A 16224-nucleotide genomic window follows, 5' to 3' on the forward strand; every position below is an offset into this window, starting at 1 on the left:
GTAGCAGGTTTTAACAGTTTTGGGAGGACGGACAGCATGGGAAAGTATGGAGGACCGATCGCTCAGTGGGTCAGACTGGTGGAAGATACCACAAGCCAGGCTTAGCTTCCTGATCAGGGCCAATTATGACACCCTGCCTTCTCCTCAGAACGTGCGCTAATGGTTTGGTGCGGATGAGACCGTCCACTCTGTGCTGCACCCAAACGAGGCCTCCAGCACGGGGACACAGAGCAGGTCTCCAGCACAGGGACACAGAGCAGGCCTCCAGCACAGGGACACAGAGCAGGTTTCCGGCACAGGGACACAGAGCAGGCCTCCTGCACAGGGACACAGAGCAGGCCTCCAGCACAGGGACACAGAGCAGGCCTCCAGCACAGGGACGCAGAGCAGGTCTCCAGCACAGGGACACAGAGCAGGCCTCCAGCATAGGGACACAGAGCAGGTTTCCGGCACAGGGACACAGAGCAGGCCTCCAGCACAGGGACACAGAGCAGGCCTCCGGCACGTTTTGTCAGGCTGTGAGACGGCTCCAGCACAGGAGTGCTACAGGTGGAGGTATGACCAGCTGCTGCGGAAGCTTCTGGAATTACTAGAGACAAGCAGACTGGAGGCAAACAGAGATGCCTCTCCTGTGAAAGAGCATCAAACCCACTTTGTGAGGCAAGCTGAGGAGTAGGGGACCGTAGGACACAAAGGTGGGAGTAGAGCCCTGGTTCCAGGCAGAGGGTGGAGCATGCGTGTAGATCTCAATCCACAGCTCCATTTCCCAAATGAAATCAGCACAGCGTTCCTGTGGCCTAACATGGAGACATGGTCCACTCGGGCGAAGGTGGTGCTCCTTATATGGAGACATGTTCTACTCGGCCGAAAGAGTGGTGCTCCTTATATGGAGGTGTGGTCCTCTCGGGTGAAGGTGGTGCTCCTTATGGAGCTCACCCTCCCATGGGAGGAGGGGGCAGAAGCAGCCTATAAGCGGAAACGCCTGAAGTACTCTGACCTGGCAGCGGAGTGTGAGAGTGTAAGGAGTGTAAGGGGGTCGGTTAGAGAGCGACAGTATATCCAGTGGAGGTGGGACGCTGGGGGTTCACCCGCCAGTCAGTGCTCTACCTTCTGGAGAACACGGGCATGGCAGGGGCAAGGCTGAGGAGGGCAGCTAGAGGGCTGGCCGAGGAAGCAGAGAAGGGGGGCTGGCTCAGAGAGGGGGGGGAGAGTCGGCAAACACCCACTGCACCCAAAACAACAGCAGAGGGTGGCAGCTGGCCTTCTGGATCAGTTTGAGCCTCTTTGTGTCCCTGGAGTAGAGGCTCCCAGCCCAGCACACACAGGTGTAGAACAGGACACCGGCCACAATGATCTGGTAGAACATGGCCAGCATCCTGCTACACACACCGAAGGAGCGTAGCCTCCCCAGAAAGAAAAGAACGTTCAGTCTAGTAGGGCCTCCAAAGACACAAACCACAGTATCAAACCATCTATATATATGATCAGGTGAACATGGTGTATATGTGTTTGCGTGTGTGTTTGTGTGCGTGTGTGTGCATGTTGTGCATGTGCGTGCATGTATGTGTATTGATGCGCTGTGTACGTGCTCTGTGTGTACAATAAAAATGAGCATCTTCAGTGCATCAACCAGTGCAGTGTTTCTTTGAAATTACACCCCCATCCTCATGCTAAATGGAATTTAATAAAACCATTATGTGCCGTGGCAGGAGCTTGAAATAATCGAAAATATCAGCAAATATTTTGCTATCAGACCTGTTGGCTGTATTGGAATACTGGAAACACAAAGTGGATGCTTTCCGCCATCCGGTGGTCTTGTGACGCTACTACAAGGGACTGAACTCCAGAGGGTGAGACTCAAGGCTGAAGTTGGGAGTTTCTAAAACGTTGACTGCTTACTCCCGTTCCCTCTGTCTAATATAACATTTTTTGTAAAGATCTGAAACTAGGCCCTAATATAGGAAATCAGAATGGGGGAAAATATTTTTCATGGCACTGTACATGAGGTAGACAGGTTTCCTTTAACAGGCTTCAATATAAGGGGCACCAGGGAGACACACACTACACAGCCTGCAGAGGAATTCTCAGAAGTTTGCTAATGCCACAAACCAGTATGGAGTATATTATCTTAACAGGAGCGAGCTCGTCTGAGTAACTTTTTCCCTGTTGTAATTACGTCAAACACCCATGTGATAGAGCCACAGCTATGACATGACCTTTTGTTTAGTCTTAAGGCTTTCCTTTAAAAAAAAATTAGCTTTGGTATGATAACAAGCCTACACATTAATGGATTATTTTACTCTGCTTGGATGAGAAAAATAAACATTTACCACATTTCAGCTTGTGCGCATGTATATTTTGTAATGGAATAGAACACAAAAGCTGTTTTTCATGCCGGAGGAAGACCTTTCATAAGCAGCTCTGACATGCAGTCATATGAGCGCCCAAGGGGGGTCGCTAGAGAGCGATGAAACGCAGATCCCTGTCTGACTGAACCCTCCCGTACCCTGGGCAACACAGGCACCAATCGTGCGTCGCCCTGTGGAGCTACCGGCCACAGTCGGCACTGGCACGGTCCGGATTCGACCCGAGGCCGTGAGGCTCATCCATGCACCTCAGCGTGGGGCCTTAACTAAATGAGCCATCCAGCAGCCCCAAGCCTAATTTCAATAAAATTACACCTTACCAGCATCTTGTTATGTTTCTGTTGTCGCTTCACTTTTCAGTTGACTATCTGCTTTTCTCCTGCACAATCTTTGTTTCGGTTTTGTAGTATGGGCGTGGTTTTCTCTTTCCCTCTCTCTCCCCTCAGCTGATCACTCTCACCTGTTCTGGCCGCATTCTCACGCACTGGCTAATCACTCATTTCATTCACCTGTTCCCTGTTTGCATGTTCACGCTCCGTTCAATTATCTCTCATTTCACTCACCTGGTTCTTTTGGTATATATTCTCTGTTTCTCAGATTGTGCCTCCTGTTTACAGTGCCTTTCCAGCGTTTACCTCTCATTAGTCTGACTCGTGTTTTGATCTTGCCTGTTTACCCGACCACCGATTTTTTGCCTGCCGACTTTGTTTTGCTGATTCCTGTTCTGACCTCCGCCTGTTTAACAACTTCGATTTTTGCCCCGGTGGATTTTGCTGGTTTTTGATCTTTGCACAAACTGACTACGAGACTGCCTGCTGTATTGTGTACCTTTGAATTAAACATCTCCTTCGGGAGTTTCGACACTCAGTTGTACAAGTCTGCATTTGGGTCCACCACACCCCGACCCGTGACAGAACAATCTGGCCAGTATGGACCCAGCGGACCCTAGAGCACCTGCGCAACGCCCTCGCCAGCCAAGGCAGCACTCGTGGGGCGGCACGAGCAAGCCCTCCGTGAGATCCGGTATTCGCTGACAGCACTCGCTGGTCAGATGCAGCAGCTGACCACCCGCCTCCCGGCTCCTGCTCCCGAAGCCCCGACGGCTCCTCCCGACCCGGTCCAGCTCTACACCCACGCAGCCCTCCTGCCCAGGAAGCCGCACATTTTTGCTCCGGAGCGCTACGCTGGAGACTTGGGGAAGTGCAAGGCGTTTCTAATGCAGTGTTCGCTCGACCTTCAACCAGCAACCCACCACTTACAACAACGATGGGAAAAAGATTTCTTGCATCGTGGGGCTGCTGAAGGGATCTGCATTAGACTGGGCCACAGCAGTTTGGGAGAGCCAACCTCCTACAAACTTCACCTGCTCCAGTTTCGTTGCAGAAATGCGAGAAATCTTTGATTGCCCCGTTTGCGGGAGAGACTATAATCGGCGCCTGCTGTCGATGCGCCAGGGCACACGCAGCGCGGCGGCATTTTCAGCTGAGTTCCGGACTATTGCTGCGGAATCAGGATGGAACGACACTGCGCTCCAGGGGGTCTTCAGAGACGGGTTGTCCGAGGCTTTGAAGGATGAACTGGCTGCAAGAGACGATCCCGACAACCTCGATGCCCTGATCACGCTGCTGGCCATCAAGCTGGACAACCGCCTCCGTGAGCGCCGCAGGGAGACGGCCAGACGCCAACCCTCAGCGAGCCCTTCAGCGGCCAGACGGCCAGACGCCAACCCTCAGCGAGCCCTTCAGCGGCCAGACGGCCAGACGCCAACCCTCAGCGAGCCCTTCAGCGGCCAGACGGCCAGACGCCAACCCTCAGCGAGCCCTTCAGCGGCCAGACGGCCAGACGCCAACCCTCAGCGAGCCCTTCAGCGAGATTCAGTTCCAGTCCCGGTCCCGGCACCAGTGTACCCCCGAGTTCGACCGCGACCCCGCACGCCCAGCGAGGAGCCAGTGCAGCTTGGAAGAGCCCACCTCATGCAAACGGAGCGTATGCCGTAGGACAGAGTGTAGCACAGTGGGTAAGGAACTGGGCTTGTAACCGAAAGGTCGCAGGTTCGATTCCCGGGTAAGGACACTGCCGTTGTACCCTTGAGCAAGGTACTTAACCTACATTGCTTCAGTATATATCCAGCTGTATAAAATGGATACAATGTAAAAAATGCTATGTAAAAAGTTGTGTAATGCTATGTAAAAAGTTGTGTAATGCTATGTAAAAAGTTGTGTAAGTCGCTCTGGATAAGAGCGTCTGCTAAATGCCTGTAATGTAATGTAATGTATGCGGCGAATCAGGACGGGACTTCGCATTTACTGTGGCACAGCCGGTCGCGTATTATCCTCCTGTCCTATTCGGCTAAAAGATATTAGAGTGGGGACCCTGGTGAGCCGTACCACTTCCCCTTCTACCGCCCAGTCTGGCCTACTGCTTGATGCCACACTGGTTCAGGACCAACAACCCCTCAGGCTACAGGCGTTGGTCGACTCTGGCGCCGGCAAGAATTTCTTGGACGCCGAACTGGTCGCTCATTTTTTGCCTGCCGACTTTGTTTTGCTGATTCCTGTTGCCTTCCGATTCTGTACTTTCGCCCCGGTGGATTTTTCTGGTTTTTGATCTTTGTACAAACTGACTGAGACTGCCTGCTGCATCGTGTACCTTTTTAAGGTACGCAATTGTCCAAGTCTGCATTTGGGTCCACCACACTGCAACCCGTGACACATCTATAAGAAATGCTAACTACCATACAAAATGCCAAATAATCTCTGAATTGATAGGAACCACTCAAAGCAGGTACATGAGGCAGACAGGAAATCATCAGGTCAGACGACATGTTCCCACTATAACAGAATTTAGTACAATATGCACCAGGGAAATACCCACTACACAGCATGCAGTGGCATTCTCCAAAGACTCACTAAGTTATCTCAGTCTTGATAGTAGTTTATAAGCATCACACCGCATATGGTCACATCTCACAGGCATGAAGGCTCTGTCTGTGACCACACACGCATGTTACATCAGTAATTAGGCATCTCAGCACACAACACAACAGCACAGTATAGTGCCTGGGACGGGGGCGGTATATCACCATGGTGGGTGCCAGAGCGTTTCGGGTCCTCTCAGGAGTGCACTCGGGACAGCCCTGAGCTGCATTCCATCTTCCCCGTAGCTCTCCATCGCTCCTCTCCCTCATCGCCACGGTAACTGGGAATGTGGAGACTGGGACAAGACTGCAGGCCTAGGCAGAAGTGGCCAGGAGAAATACAGAAATACAGAAACATACACTTCCCTTCACTACCTTAAGCCTCCAAGCAGCTGTATACCGCAGAACACAGTCTGAAGTGCATTAACCACTGCAGGTTTGCCACTGAATCTACAGGAACTGAGGCAGAGCAGTGAAAGAATGGGCAGTGATTCACTATGTGCGCTCACATAGACATGAAAACTGTTTCTCTGATCGATCAAACATTGTCTGAATTATTTGTAAAACATTTTAGTTTACAGCCATATCCGCTGCAATTACTAAGGCATAAGTACACTTATGTAAATGTGGAAATGACTGAGTTTTGGTCTGATGGGCACATACTCGCTTGAACCAGAATCCACTGTTTGGGCTGTTCACCTTCTATATTGTGTAAAATTATAGATTCAGTGTTGGCTTTTTTTTTTTTACCTAAACAATTTTTATAAGGAAAATATAACAAAAGAAAATGAGGAAACATCCATCGAAAGGCAAATCAACACTCAAGAGAAGTAAAAATCATGTTCAAAAATGAAACCTAACCGGCTAACCGGTTCATTTTGGTTGGATTATGAATTTAGATTATTAATGAATGGTTCCCAGTTTTCTCTGAACTGTGAGATTTGATTGTGACTAGAAGCTGATGTTTTTTCTAATGATATGTATTCTGTGAGAAGGTTCAACCATTGCACAGTATTTACGATATTTCTTGTTCTCCAATGTACTAGGATAGTTTTCTTGGTGACAGTTAGGGCAATGAGTATGGGCCTGGTGTTCTTGGTTGTTGAATTGATCGCAGATATGTCTCCAAGTAGGCAGAGGGAGGGAGATAGTGGGATACTGCAACCCAAGAAACGGGATAATGTTTTAGTGACAATGTGCCAAAAATGTTGGATGGGTGGGCATAGCCAAGTAGCATGTAAATAATTGTCCGGGGTGTTTAGAGTGCAGTGTGAGCATATGCCAGTGTCTGCTAGTTCCATTTTATACATCCTGTGTTGAGTAATATGTGCTCTGTGGATTACCTTGAACTGAATTAACTGTAAGTTAGTGTTGTCAGTCATTGTGAATGTGTTGGTGCATATTTGTTGCCAGAAGTCGGCGCTGGGAGAAATGGGCAAATCTACTTCCCATCTTGTAATGGGGAGGTGTATTGTAGAGTCCATATGTGTTAGTAGTTTGTATAGTTTAGAAAGAATTTTCTTCGGAGATGTTATTTTGTCGATTTCTGTTATTAATAATGGTGGCTGCAAGTCATTCAGCGTTATATTGACTTGAAATTTCAGGACAGATTTTAGCTGAAGATATTGAAGGTATTGGTCTCTCCCAATGCCATATCTCTGGATTAGATCTTTAAAAGTGATTAAAGTGTTCTCTTGAAAAATGTGGTGGAGATGTGTAATGCCTTTTTGTTTCCATGTGGTGAAATTCAGTGGCGTTTTGTTGAGCTGGAAGTCAGGGTTATGCCAGATTGGGGTGTATTTGCAGGGTGTCAAAGTGGAGTTTGTGATTTTGTTGATTTTCCACCAAGCTTTCAGAGTTGTAGAAATTACAGTGTTCTTAAAGCAGGTGTGGTGTTTTATGTTTATATTGAGGAATGGTAGGTCAGGTGGTGAGATTTCCCTGCATGCTTCTTGTTCGATATCAATCCATGAGTTGTTTTGTTGGGTGGGGTGAGTCCATTTATAGATGTATAGCAATTGGTTGGCCAAGTAGTAATTATGAAGATTTGGTGCATCGAGTCCTCCTTGATTTTTATTTTTTTGAAGTGTACCTAATTTGATTCTGGCTTTTTATGTATCCAGTAGAATTTGGTTATTATTGAATCTAGGGAGTTGAACCAGTTGGTGGTGGGTTGGTTTGGGGTCATAATAAACAGATAGTTGATTTTCGGTTAAATTGACATTTTGACATTTTGATCATCTTCTATTGTTTTTATTAATGGGTTAAAGTTGAGATGGAGTAACTTGGACAGCTTGGGGAAAATGTTGACGCCTAAATACCTGATATTTCCAGTGGGGGGGGGGGGGGGGGGTCGATTCCTGTGTTGCAGCATTCCAATCATCTCCTTCTAAGGGCAAAATTATAGATTTTGTCCAGTTTATCGAGTAGTCAGATATTTTTGAGAATGTTTTGGTGAGTTTAATGGTTTCTTGTAGGGAATTTTTAGGATCTTGTAGTATAACATCACATCATCTGTGTAAAGGCTGATCTTGTGGTGTGTGTTATGATTTATAATTCCCTTGATATTTTCATTTTGTCTGATTGCTGCGGCAAGAGGTTCTATGAAAAAAGTGAATAGAGAGGGAGAGAGTGGACATCCTTGCCTATTCCCCCTGTGTAGTGTGAAGCTCTGTGATGTTATTCCATTCGTGGTGACTGTAGCCATGGGTGAGGTGTAAAGTATTTTTATCCAGTGAATAAATGATTCTCCAAAACCAAATTTTTGTAAAGATGCAAATAGAAATGTCCAGTTAACTCTATCAAAGGATTTCTCTGCATCCAGTGAGGTAATTATTGCTTTTAAACTGATTGATAGATCATATTAATTAAATTAAATAGTCTGCACATATTGTTTGATGAATGTCGTCCTTTGATGAATCCGGTTTGGTCGTGATGAATTATGATTTGGGTGACTGTTTCAATTCTGATGGCTAAAGCTTTGCTAATTATGTTGATGTCAGTATTGATAAGTGATAGGGGACGATAGCTGGAGGGTAGGGTTGGGTCTTTGCCAGGCTTAAGCAATACTGAGATCAATGCAGTGTTCATATGCGGGGGGATTTTGGAGTTATGTTTTATTTCAAGTGCCATTCTGATAGAGAAATTGTTAACCAAAAATGTTTAAAGAATTCAGTGGGGAAGCCATCAGGTCCTGGAGCTTTATTGTTGGGCATCTGGGTCAGTGCTTTATGAAATTCAGTTTGTGTTAATGGTTCATCCAGTGCTTGTGCATGTTCTTTGGATAGTTGTGGTAGATTTATTTTATTCAAGAAGGAATTGATGTCTGCTGAACTTGGGTCGATGTCTGAGTAAGCTTCTCAACATACATCTAACTTTTCACATGTTGGATTTATGCTACAAATTCATACCAGGGTCAAAGCAGTGTAAATGATTTGGCAGACAATGCCCATTAGGAACACAAGCCCAGATCCAGATCAAATGAAGACTTGAAGCAGTAAACGATACCACTACCGGGATTTGAACCCTCAACCAAAGGACTGAGAGACAAACAGTTTACAACTGAGCTATTTGGGAAGGCATGTTCCAGTGCATGTTTGGACACACAAAAATACTCATGGCCCAGGAAATTTTGACACATAGGCTAGATAATGAGGTAACTTTTCATGATACAGCTTTGGTACTTGGGTTACATATGTACTTTTTGTGCAATTTGATGCAAATTAGAAATTGGAGATTTGGCACTGGAAATTGGTGATTTATATTTGAAAGTTCCTGGTCATTCCAGTCATTGGAGTCAAATGGGAAAAGGAGCAACAACATTGGTAATTGACAATATTTGAAAAAAATCATATGCTTTTCAAAAACAAAAAAAAAAACTGGCTACAGTAAGCTCACTGATGCAGGAGCACGGTTTACCCTTCACCAGTTGTTCAGAAGGCCAAGCCTATGTCGGGATTCAAACTGGGGACCTCCGGCATGTCATGATGTGGGGTTACCCCCCAGCACCATGGAGCATCCTTGATTGGACCTACCGAATTCATGCACTCAAACTGTTGAATTGTCAAGGCTCCAAGCAACGTAAACATTTCTTAAGAAAAATATGAATAATAAAAAAGTCAAATTTATGATGCAAATTGATAAAAGTCCCTTATCGGAAATAGAAGAAAAGGAATTTTGAATTTAGGTCAAGTAACTCCTGAGATACAGGCTAAAAGTCCTAGCTGTAGCGCCACCTTTTGGCTATTTGCTCCAAGGTTTTGTACACCCCTTCTTCATGATGTCATAAATGTCTGTACTAAATTTCATGTCGATTGGATGTTCACAATGGAAATTAGAAGTTTCTGAATTTTGATTGGTTGCTGGCAGCCACACTGATAAAGTTATCAAAGCAATATTTTGACGAAAGTTAGAAAATGAGCCACTGTACCAAATTTGAATTTATTCTGAAAATTGGTCACTGAAAAAAAGCCATTTTTAGTTATAGTACCTCCTAGTGGTCTGTTTGTATGAAATTTGGGGATCCTCCACAGAATGTTGTAAAGATCGTATGTGTGATGTTTCGTGAAAATTAGACAATGCATTGACAAGATACATTACATTACAGGCATTTAGCAGACGCTCTTATCCAGAGCAACTTACACAACTTTTTACATAGCATTTTACATTGTATCCATTTATACAGCTGGATATATACTGAAGCAATGCAGGTTAAGTACCTTGCTCAAGGGTACAACGGCAGTGTCCTTACCCAGGAATCAAACCTGCAACCTTTCGGTTACAAGCCCAGTTCCTTACCCACTGTGCTACACTCTTGTCCTCCGATACAAGACATCTACTGTACTTAGGCATTTTGATCAAAATTGATTGGCTCGTATATTGGAAACGGATTGACATGTCGAAATTTCTTTAACAACTTAAGATCTGTGAAGTCTGTAGATGATCCTGACTAAGTTTTGAGACGATTGGGCCAACGGTTTCTGACGAGATGTTGAAAATAGGTTTTTGAGAAAATTGAGAAAAGTCGCAAAATTTGACATTTTTAGAGCAGAAGACCATTGGAGCAAAGATGCACATGACTTGAGAGACTGACATGAAGAAAGAATTTTGACTTTAGGCCACACTGTTCTTGAGATATGAGCCAAAATGCAAACTTGATTATTACAGCGCCACCTATGGGCACAGTATCTCAGGTTTTGGGGCCTGAGTAGTGGGGGGAATTTGGGACCATGTTGTCAAGTTTTATGTTCATAGGTCTTACAGTTTTTGCTGCACAAACACTTTTAGGGGAGAAAAATAAATAATAAGAATAATCTGACCAAAAATAATAGGGTTTGAGCAGCTTCGCTGCTTGGACCCCTAATTAAAATACATAATAATACAACACAAAACCGATAATTTTTCAGCTGTGTTCTAAAACTGTCAACTGATGATGCAAATCTGATATGTTCTGAAAGAGTGTTCCACATCTTTGGGGCATAAAAACAAATGGGTAACTCTCCACTTTGTTTATGCTTTGCCTTTGGAATCTTGAGCAGACCAGCACTAGAGGATCTTAAGGCTCTATTTGGGACATATTTGGATAAGAAATATGCATTTAAGTGCAAAGCCATTTAGTGCTTTAAAAACGAGTAAAAGAACTTTAAAATCAACTCTAAAAGCCACAGGTAGCCAGTGTAAGGTAGCAAGGACAGGGGAAATGTGAGCTCTCATTTTTGTCCTGATCAGTATTCTTGCAGCTGCATTTTGAATATTCTGTAGTCTATTAATTGACTTTTTTGGATGTCCAGCAAAAAGAGCATTACAATAATCAAGTCTGCTTGTGATAAATGCATGTATTAGCTTCTTGGAATTTGACTGCGAGAGAAAAGGTCTTACTCTGGAAATGTTTCTTAAATGAAAGAATGCAGTTTTTGTCACTGAGTTTATTTGTGAATCAAAAATGACCCCCAAGTTCTTTACTTTTGGTTTAGATTTTATCCCAAGAGGGCAGAATTTATTTACAAGTTTTTCCCTCTGAACGCCTGGACCTACAAGAAGAACCTCTGTTTTTTCCTCATTCAATTTCAGGAAGGTTTTGGGCATCCAGCTAGTGATGTCTGACAGACAGTCAACCAATGTATTAAAAACATTGTTGTCATCTGGCCCTACAGACATATATAACTGTGTATCATCTGCATAGGTATGGAATTTTACACCATGTTTGCCAATAATTTTGCCTAAGGGGAGCATATACAGAGTGAAGAGTAGAGGCCTAAGTATCGATCCCTGTGGAAATCCACAAGTAATCTCAGCCTTCTTCGAGACATGGTCACCTAGACAGACATAAAATGTCCTCCCTGTCAAATGTGACTAAAACTATTTTAGCACAGTTTCTGAGAGACCAACCCAATTCTTAAGGCGGTGCATTAGTATTTCATGGTCTATGGTGTCAAATGCAGCACTCAAGTCTAAAAGAATAAGAACTGATATATTATTATCATCAATACTCCGTCTGAGGTCATGAACTACCTTCAGCAACGCGTTCTCTGTGCTATAATTTGAGCGAAAACCAGGGTCATAATCAAATGGCCCTATTATGGACCTGCCCACATCCTGGTCTATATCTCCACCCAGTCACATGTTCTGGTTTATGTACCTGACGAAGACCTTTGAGGTCGAAACGTTGTACCATTATATCACTTTGGGAGCAGAAAAAACAGTGTGCGGATACACTCCCTCTTCTTACTATTATTATCAGTTACTCATAGAAAACACAGTACATAAAGAAATATCTCAGCAAAAACACGTTTTCAACATACAAAAATGCCAAGATACTCACCCATACAAAGCACTGTCTATAAGCCTATAATTAAAACTTGCAAAATCTAGGCCTTTAAAAGTATTGGCATCAATACTTTTGATATAAAAAAGGGGTGGGGCGGGAATGAATAAATACATATAATGGCAAATATGTTGCCCTATTAAAACATTTTAGAGACATATGTTTTCTCAATTAATGTACTGTATGTCCGTGGGTTTAGCACAATAGTACTATTTATTTTACAATGTAAAAATCATATTTGTGAATAATAATAATAATAATAATAATATTCCAAACAGCACACAAAGCACTGGATGCAGACAATTGTTCAAACATAGTGTCGCCATTTTCACGATTTCAGGTGTAACAGCTGAATAGCTAAATTTCTGTGATTGGCGTTTCACTTTCATGTAACACATAAACTTTCAATGACAACATTCTCAACATAGAATGAGACCATCTAACTGCTCATGATATTAGCTCTCCAACAACACCAAACATGACTTTACTGCATATTATTTGGCTACGTAGTTTAGACAAAGACAAAGAAAGCGCATAATTTACGCACCGACATATGCATACGCGCCTATTATTCACCTCCAGGACCGGCAACAAAAACAGATATATTGTCACAGAAACGTCAAAACAATCTTGATACATCTACGCCTTTGGATCATGCTTTTGATTGGATAATATATGTAACTCACGAATCACCGACCAATAGAAACGTGCTTTTGACCCGTCGTCCATTTTGCTTTTGACACGCCCCGTACTCTGGTCTCCAGATACTCCCGACTCGAGAAAGAGACTGTGGGTCAGATCTCACATTTCAGCCCTGAAATGCAAATAAAATAAAATTTAATTAAATTTAATGTGTTGTGGCGCATTTTGAATAAATTATTATTAATTACATTTATATAGCACTTTCCAAATGCTCTAAGTGCTTTACAGTGAAGGGGAACTCACCCACCACCAATGTGTAGCACCCACCTGGGTGATGCACGGCAGCCATTTTGCACCAGAACGCTCACCACACATTAGCGAAGGTGGAGAGGGAGAGAACGTTTCTTTAGCCAATTAAATCTGGGGATGATTTTTAGTGGCAAGTTTGTGAGAGCCAGATCTGGGATTTGGCCAGGACACCGGGGAACCCCCTACTCTTAGCGATGTGTCATGGGATCTTTAATGACCACAGAGAGTCAGGACCTTGGTTTAACGTCTCATCCGAAAGACGGCATCTCCTACAGCACAGTGTCCCTGTCACTGCACTTGGGCATTGGGGTTTTATTTGTACCAGAGGGAAGATTGCCCCCTTCTGGTCCACCAACACCACTTCCAGCAGCAACTCAGTATTCCCTGGTGGTCTCCCATCCAAGTACTAACCAAGCCCACACCTACTTAGCTTCAGCCATTTGACAGGAGCAGAGTGCATGGAGGTATGGCTGCTGATGAATAAAATGAAGTGGAACTGGTAAGAGCAGGTATCGTGGAAAGTCAGCTCTCGTTAGTTTTTTATATTTTATTTTAATACTTCACAAACACATTTGATGAGTATATGAAGGGCAAATAACCTTAAAAATTCTCAACAAAAAAAAGAGAGAAAAAAAAAGAAACAGTTGATTGGGGAAGGCACAAGAAAATGTAGACAAAATACCAAAAATTACACAAACAAACAAAAGCATGTGCTTGTTATTTCTTATTATTTTGTAATAAGAAATAACAAAAATTACTTACCTCACACATTAGCATGTTACATAGGGCCATCACATGGGTCAGCGACTGGCAGAGAGACTGGTGGAGTGTTAAATTATTTAGTGATTTATTTATTTATTTATTTTATTTGCTGTCTGTAGTAGGTATTTGTCTTGAGATGGTTTGTTATAACCAAAAAGGCTTATTTGTGTGTTCAGCCTACAGATTACACTATTATATTGGAGAACTTTAAGTCCCAACGTCAATATAATTCACGCCTCTCTGTTCTTCAGGCTTATCAGTGGTTTGCATCTTGTAGTGTACCCTCTGTAGTCCTGCTGGTGTAGTCTTCTACGTATGGTAGACTTTGATACATTTACACCTGCATCAAGGAGAGTGTTTTTAATCTGTTGGGCTGTTGTCAGGGGGGTTTTCTTCACCATAGAGACTATTCTGCGGTCATCCACTCATTGGCCAACAACAACTGAGTTCCATTTAATGTCCAAAACTGATTTTTTCATCGCAGTACGTTAATCCACACGATACGGTCTTATTTTTTTCAGTCCCTTTTCAATGGATAAACAGTTTTTACGGATTGGATCAGCTGTATCTGAAAGTATTTGGATATTCTGTAGATTCAGTATGGCAAAGAATGTGTCATTAGCTCAACTACACAAGCTGCTGGATCAACAAAAATCATTATTTAAAGAAGCCTTGCAACAGATGGAGAATAGTTACAAGAGGTTTGTAAAGACTATAATGGATAATACCAACAGTAGTTTGGATGGCATTCTAAAAGATGTGGAAGACCTCAGAATCAGTCTCCAATACACACAGAAGGATGTGGATCAACTCAAGGAGGCATGCAACAAAATCTCATCTGACGGTAAATCCTTTGAGGGTGATATCCATAAACTAGCTGAGTCCCTACTTACAATGGATTACACATCAGGTTACCTTGAAGGACAGTCCAGATGCAATAATCTGGTTATTGATGGAGTTTTTGAGTCAGACAATGAAAAATGGGCTGTAAGATTTTTAGTTCAACTACAAATCTTCAATACAGAGGTTGTGCCAAAACGCAATACTTGGGCCCACTGATGAAAGAAAGCCTTAGTTCACAGCTCACAAGACTTCAGTATCACTGTAAAGACTGACAGTGCCATATTGATACAATCAGCCAGGAGAGGGAGAAAGGTGAATGAAACTGACTCGGGAGTGATTAACAAAGCAGAGTTGCTAAGGCATTGTGTGACTCTTGACAGAAACTAATCATCTCACTCACCAATCATCACTGGTACCACTAATCAAATCACAACTAACAGCTTAAAAGAAGGCCAAGACAGACAGTCGGGGTGCATTTTGACTTCGATGCTCCCAGAGTACATGCTACGTGTATTTTCTGTTGCTGCCATATTTTGCCAATAAAGACAGTTTCTACGAAGACCAAGATTTTCTCGTCCGGAACCTTATTTTTTCTTACAGGGCTGACACTGAACAGAAAGTACTTAAATTATTCGGAGAAAAACTGGATCTGGACCCAACCAAAATAGAAATTGAGAGAGCCCATCGCACTGGAAAAGTGCCCAACAATGTCCAGTCAAACACTGGGAATGAATCTAGTTTGCCTGGAAGGAAAGTTGATAGGCCAAGGTCCATTGTAGTCAAATTCCTCAGGTTTAAGGACAGAGAAAGAGTCTTGTGGAATGCTAATAAACTCAAGGGGACTAAAATATTTATTAATGAAGACTATCCTGAGGCTGTGAGACAGAAGAGAAGGGAGCTGATACCTAAGATGCTGGAAGCCAGAAAGAACGGAGACTATGCAGTGTTAAGATATGACAAGCTCATCACTCGCCCTGGTCGTCAGAAAGAGAGAAGAGCATAGAACTGTATATCAACAAAGAGCACTAACACGAACTGTAGGCAGGGGGCCGTGTATGATTTTACCTTGATGCTATGATGAAATTACCAAAAAAAAGGCTTGTTAATGGCTCATCTGAATGCATGTAGTCTGCGGAACAAAATACATGAAATTGGTTGCCAAGTACAGTTATACAATGTCCGCATTCTAACTATATCAGAAACCCACTTGGACTCATCATTTGAAAATGAGGAGATATCAATACACGGGTACAATATCTTTAGAAAGGACAGAAGTAGATTTGGTGGTGGTGTTGCTGTCTACATCCAAAGCCATATTCCAGCAGTATACAGGGCAGACCTAATAATCAGCAACATGGAGGCTCTATGGGTGCAAGTTCACCTACCCCATCTAAAACCCATTCTTATTGGTTGCTCCTACAGGCCTCCGAGTGCTGATCTTGAACAGATGTGCGGCATGTTAGATAAAGCCTCTGATGAAAACAGAGAATTATATGTACTGGGAGATATGAACATTGATTGGCTAGACACTAGGTGCCCATTGAAATTAAGTAATTTAACTC

The sequence above is a fragment of the Anguilla anguilla genome, chromosome 19 (assembly GCF_013347855.1).
Source record: "Anguilla anguilla isolate fAngAng1 chromosome 19, fAngAng1.pri, whole genome shotgun sequence".
Classification (NCBI taxonomy): domain Eukaryota; kingdom Metazoa; phylum Chordata; class Actinopteri; order Anguilliformes; family Anguillidae; genus Anguilla; species Anguilla anguilla.